Source organism: Phyllobates terribilis, unplaced genomic scaffold (genome assembly GCF_046119375.1).
Source record: "Phyllobates terribilis strain yellow unplaced genomic scaffold, ASM4611937v1 Scaffold_5__5_contigs__length_657084704, whole genome shotgun sequence".
Taxonomy (NCBI): domain Eukaryota; kingdom Metazoa; phylum Chordata; class Amphibia; order Anura; family Dendrobatidae; genus Phyllobates; species Phyllobates terribilis.
The window spans coordinates 555,556,120-555,562,370 of record NW_027362765.1 but is presented as its reverse complement, the minus strand read 5'-3'; positions in this window follow the sequence as shown (position 1 = coordinate 555,562,370).

The window sequence follows — 6,251 nt, the reverse complement described above, 5'->3', positions numbered from 1 at the left end:
TATAGTTCTCTGGGTTCCTCTCAGTTGGGCGGAGCTTCCTGCTTGCTGCCATTCTGCTTCTGACTTAAGACAGCTCCCAGGCCTTTGTTGCAGGCATCTGTATACCGCAGGAACGGTTGGCTGTAGTCAGGGTAGGCTAGGATCTCATCACCCGTCAGGATCTCCTTCATCTCCTGAAATGACTCGGCTTGCTCCTTACCCCAGTGGAATGGGGGATTTTTGCCTTTGGGGGACTGCCCTACCAGGAGGTCTTTCAGAGGAGCTGCTTTCTTGGTGTAGTCTTTTACAAACCTCCGGTAGTATCCTACTAGTCCCAAGAACTGACGCACCTCCTTGAGGTTCTTCGGCTCCGGTCACTTCTGGATGGCAGTGACTTTCTCCGGGTCTGGTGCTGCCCCTTCCAGACTGACAATGTGCCCCAGGTACTGTATCTTTCTCTTGAGCAGGTGGCACTTTGAGGGTTTCAACTTCATCCCGTACCGGAACAGTGACTCAAATACCTCTGCCAGGTGTTTCAAGTGGTCCTCGTACGTTCTGGAGTACACTATTACATCGTCCAGGTAAAGTAACACAGTCTCGAAGTTGCGGTGTCCCAGGCAGCACTCCATCAATCTCTGGAACGTTCCGGGGGCATTGCAGAGTCCAAACGGCATACTGTTGAACTCGCAGAGTCCCATCGGGGTAGTGAAGGCCGTCTTCTCCCGATCCTCCTCAGCCACAGCTACTTGCCAGTACCCACTAGTGAGGTCAAGGGTGGAAAAGTAATTTGCAGACTTTAAGGCAGCTAGGGACTCCTCTATGCATGGTAAAGGGTATGCATCTTTATGTGTAATGCGATTTACTTGACGGTAATCTACACACATTCTCATGCTCCCGTCCTTCTGCTCGCTCAACGGCCAAACAATGGCGGCTATCTTCACCACAACTTTACGTACACAGTTCAGAATAAAGGCGCACAGTACCCGGTGGTAACGGGCACAACACTCTGTCGTTGCAGCGGGCACGTGATCCTGTTCGTGACGCCAGTTGGAGATGACTAGCCCAGGGGAATGGGGATGATTCGGGTACCCGGGCCTTTGCCTTAGGGATGTCGCGGTGGTCGGCTCCTGGGCCCGTACCCTGGGGTCTCTCCTTAAAAGGGTTGGTGATTTGTAAAGTTTATAAAAGTTCGTGACGCCACCTGTGGCTTCTGGTGAGGATCACCAGCGCTGCGCAGTCCACTGAGGCCGGTGATAAGGCAGCTCGATGGTATGGTTCCCCACAGGTGGAGCTAGGCCTCAGGGCAGTGTATGAAGGGGAATGCAGGACAGACGAGACCCAGCCGGGTCTGAGCAAGAACAGGGACAGACACAATAGTCTCTTCAGTACCTTTTACTGATGGAAATTCAGGCACGTCCCGGAGCACTGTAGGGTGAAGGGTGGATGTCAGGATCCTCCCCAATGAGTGGGTTTTGGGCCTCCTGTCTCTTGCCTCTGCTTAGTAAGTTTCTGACCTGCCTGGAGCTAGGCCTAACTCTGTCTCTGTCCTGCGCTGGCTGACCTTGTGGTAGGGCCTTTTCTTGGAGTACACGCACCTGAGCTGCGGGCCTATGTGTCTCCTGGCTCTGTTACGTATCAGCACTTTAGCGATCCTGGGACTTGTAGTTCTCCAGGGATTCCGGTTGCACCTTACTGGGTCATAGAGATCCCGGTAAGCTTCGGACCCGGTGTCTGGTATCTACTTCTTCGGCCTACTCGGACCCTCACTAGGCTACTCACACTAACGGCAGCTTGCCGTGCTTCACCGATCTTATGGCGCCGGCACACCTAAAGCTCACTACTCTGAGCTACAACTGAGTCTTGATCTGGATAGGCTCCACTGCAGGATAGCAATTGCAGGAGCTGGAACAGGCTTTTGTCCTCTCAGGTAACTCCTCTCAGACTGTACTGGACTCACTGCTAAACCAGAATAGACTAGACTCACTGCTGCCTGGCTCCACCTTCCCTATTTATCTATCCCTAACGGGGTCCCTCTGGTGGTCTGAGGTGGAAGGTGGAGATGTGTAAATGGTTATGGGGGCCTCTTGTGGAGGAATCCATCAATACACCCTTCTAGGACCTGTGATACCAAGCGCAGCTGGGCGTCACATCCATCCTGAGGTGCAGAGCCGCAGAGGAGCAGTGTCCATGATGAGGTGCAGAGCCGCTGAGGTGCAGATCCGCTGAGGTGCAGTGTGCATGCTGAGGTGCAGAGCTGATGAGGTGCAGTGTCCATGCTGAGGTGCAGATCCACTGAGGTGCAGTGTTCATGTTGGGGTGCAGAGCCGCTGAGGTGCAGAACCGCTGAGGTGCAGAGCCGCTGAAGTACAGTGTCCATGCTGAGGTGCAGAGCCGCTGAGGTGCAGAGTCCATGCTAAGGTGCAGAGCCGCTGAGGTGCAGAACCACTGAGGTGCAGAGCCGCTGAGGTTCAGTGTCCATTCTGAGGTGCAGAGTACATGCTGAGGTGCAGAGCAGCTGAGGTACAGTCTCCATACTGAGGTGCAGAGTCCATGCTGAGGTGCAGAGCCGCTGAGGTGCAGAACCGCTGAGGTGCAGATCCGCTAAGGTACAGAGTCCATGCTGAGGTGCAGAGTCCATGCTGAGGTGCAGATCCGCTGAGGTGCAGTGTCCATGCTGAGGTGCAGAGTCCATGCTGAGGTGCAGAGTCCATGCTAAGATGCAGATCCGCTGAGGAGCAGTGTCCATGCTGAAGTGCAGATCCACTGAGGTGCAGTGTCCATGCTGAGGTGCAGTATCCATGCTGAGGTGCAGTGTCCATGCTGAGGAGCAGAGCCGCTGAGGTGCATTGTGCATGCTGAGGTGCAGAGCCGCTGAGGTGCAGAGCTGCTGAGGTGCAGTGTGCATGCTGAGGTGCAGTGTCCATGCTGAGGTGCAGAGACGCTGAGGTGCAGAACCGCTGAGGTGCAGTGTTCATGCTGAGGTCCAGAGCCGCTGGGGTGCAGAACCGCTGAGGTGCAGAGCCGCTGAGGTGCAGTGTCCATGCTGAGGTGCAGAGCCACAGAGGTGCAGAGTCCATGCTGAGGTGCAGAGCCGCTGAGTTGCAGAGCCGCTTAGGTGCACTGTGCATGCTGAGGTGCAGAGCCGCTGAGGTGCAGTATCCATGCTGAGGCGCAGAGCCGCTGAGGTGCAGTGTGCATGCTGAGGTGCAGAGCCGCTGAGGTGCAGTGTCCATGCTGAGGTGCAGAGCGGCCGAGGCGCAGATCCGCTGAGGTGCAGTGTCCATGCTGAGGTACAAAGCCGCTGAGTTGCAGAGCCGCTTAGGTGCACTGTGCATGCTGAGGTGCAGAGCCGCTGAGGTGCAGTATCCATGCTGAGGCGCAGAGCCGCTGAGGTGCAGTGTGCATGCTGAGGTGCAGAGCCGCTGTGGTGCAGTGTCCATGCTGAGGTGCAGAGCCACTTAGGTGCAGTGTCCATCTTGAGGTGCAGAGCCGCTGAGGTGCCGAACCGCTGAGGTGCAGAGCCGCTGAAGTGCAGTGTCCATGCTGAGGTGCAGAGCCGCTGAGGTGCAGAGTCTATGCTGAGGTGCAGAGCCGCTGAGGTGCAGAACCGCTGAGGTGCAGAGCTGCTGAGATGCAGTGTCCATGCTGAGGTGCAGAGTACATGCTGAGGTGCAGAGCCGCTGAGGTACAGTCTCCATACTGAGGTGCAGAGTCCATGCTGAGGTGCAGAGCCGCTGAGGTGCAGAACCGCTGAGGTGCAGAGCCGCTGAGGTGCAGTGTCCATGCTGAGGTGCAGTGTCCATGCTGAGGTGCAGATCCGCTAAGGTGCAGAGTCCATGCTGAGGTGCAGATCCGCTGAGGTGCAGTGTTCATGCTGAGGGGCAGAGTCCATGCTGAGGTGCTGAGTCCATGCTGAGGTGCAGATCCGCTGAGCAACAGTGTCCATGCTGATGTGCAGTATCCATGCTGAGGTGCAGAGCCGCAGAGGTGCAGATACACTGAGGAACAGTGTCCCTGCTGAGGTGCAGTATCCATGCTGAGGTGCAGTGTGCATGCTGAGGTGCAGAGCCGCTGAGGTGCAGAGTCCATGCTGAGATGCAGAGCCGCTGAGGTGCAGTGTGCATGCTGAGGTGCAGTGTCCATGCTGAGGTGCAGAGCCGCTGCGGTGCAGAGTCCATGCTGAGATGCAGAGCCGCTGAGGTGCAGATACACTGAGGAACAGTGTCCATGCTGAGGTGCAGTATCCATGCTGAGGTGCAGTGTGCATGCTGAGGTGCAGAGCCGCTGAGGTGAAGAGTCCATGCTGAGATGCAGAGCCGCTGAGGTGCAGTATCCATGCTGAGGTGCAGTGTGCATGCTGAGGTGCAGAGCCGCTGAGGTGCAGAGTCCATGCTGAGATGCAGAGCCGCTGAGGTGCAGTGTGCATGCTGAGGTGCAGTGTCCATGCTGAGGTGCAGAGCCGCTGAGTTGCAGAACCGCTGAGGTGCAGTGTCCATGCTAAGGTCCAGAGCCGCTGGGGTGCCGAACCGCTGAGGTGCAGAGCCACTGAGGTGCAGTGTCCATGCTGAGGTGCAGAGTCCATGCTGAGGTGCAGAGCCGCTGAGGTGCAATGTCCATGCTGAGGTGCAGTGTCCCTGCTGAGGTGCAGAGCCGCTGAGGTGCAGAGTACATGCTGAGGTGCAGAGTCCATGTTGAGGTGCAGAGCCGCTGAGGTGCAGAACCGTGAGGTGCAGAGCTGCTGAGGTGCAGTGTCCATGCTGAGGTGCAGTGTCCATGCTGAGGTGCAGATCCGCTCAGGTGCAGTGTCCATGCTGAGGTGCAGACCCGCTGAGGTGCAGAACCGCTGAGGTGCAGTGTCCATGCTGAGGTGCAGAGCCGCTGCGGTGCAGAGTCCATGCTGAGATGCAGAGCCGCTGAGGTGCAGATACACTGAGGAACAGTGTCCATGCTGAGGTGCAGTATCCATGCTGAGGTGCAGTGTGCATGCTGAGGTGCAGAGCCGCTGAGGTGCAGAGTCCATGCTGAGATGCAGAGCCGCTGAGGTGCAGTATCCATGCTGAGGTGCAGTGTGCATGCTGAGGTGCAGAGCCGCTGAGGTGCAGAGTCCATGCTGAGATGCAGAGCCGCTGAGGTGCAGTGTGCATGCTGAGGTGCAGTGTCCATGCTGAGGTGCAGAGCCGCTGAGTTGCAGAACCGCTGAGGTGCAGTGTCCATGCTAAGGTCCAGAGCCGCTGGGGTGCCGAACCGCTGAGGTGCAGAGCCACTGAGGTGCAGTGTCCATGCTGAGGTGCAGAGTCCATGCTGAGGTGCAGAGCCGCTGAGGTGCAGTGTCCATGCTGAGGTGCAGTGTCCCTGCTGAGGTGCAGAGCCGCTGAGGTGCAGAGTACATGCTGAGGTGCAGAGTCCATGTTGAGGTGCAGAGCCGCTGAGGTGCAGAACCGTGAGGTGCAGAGCTGCTGAGGTGCAGTGTCCATGCTGAGGTGCAGTGTCCATGCTGAGGTGCAGATCCGCTCAGGTGCAGTGTCCATGCTGAGGTGCAGACCCGCTGAGGTGCAGAACCGCTGAGGTGCAGTGTCCATGCTGAGGTCCTGAGCCACTGAGGTGCAAAATCCATGCTGAGGTGCAGAGCTGCTGAGGTGCAGAACCGCTGAGGTGCAGAGCCGCTGAGGTGCAGTGTCCATGCTGAGGTGCAGAGCCGCTGAGGTGCAGATCCGCTGAGGTGCAGTGTCCATGCTGAGGTACAGAGCCGCTGAGGTGCAGAGCCGCTGAGGTGCAGTGTGCATGCTGAGGTGCAGAGCCGCTGAGGTGCAGTATCCATGCTGAGGTGCAGAGCCACTGAGGTGCAGTGTGCATGCTGAGGTGCAGAGCCGCTGAGGTGCAGTGTCCATGCTGAGGTGCAGAGCCGCTGAGGTGCAGTGTCCATGTTGAGGTGCAGAGCCGCTGAGGTGCAGAACCGCTGAGGTGCAGAGCCGTTGAGGTGCAGTGTTCATGCTGAGGTGCAGAGCCGCTGAGGTGCAGAGTCCATGCTGAGGTGCAGAGCCGCTGAGGTGCAGAACCGCTGAGGTGCAGAGCTGCTGAGGTGCAGTGTCCATGCTGAGGTGCGGAGCCGCTGAGGTGCAGAGTACATGCTGAGGTGCAGAGTCGCTGAGGTACAGTGTCCATGCTGAGGTGCAGAGTCCATGCTGAGGTGCAGAGTCCATACTGAGGTGCAGAGCCTCTGAGGTGCAGTGCCCATGCTGAGGTGCAGTGTCCATGCTGAGGTGCAGAGCCGC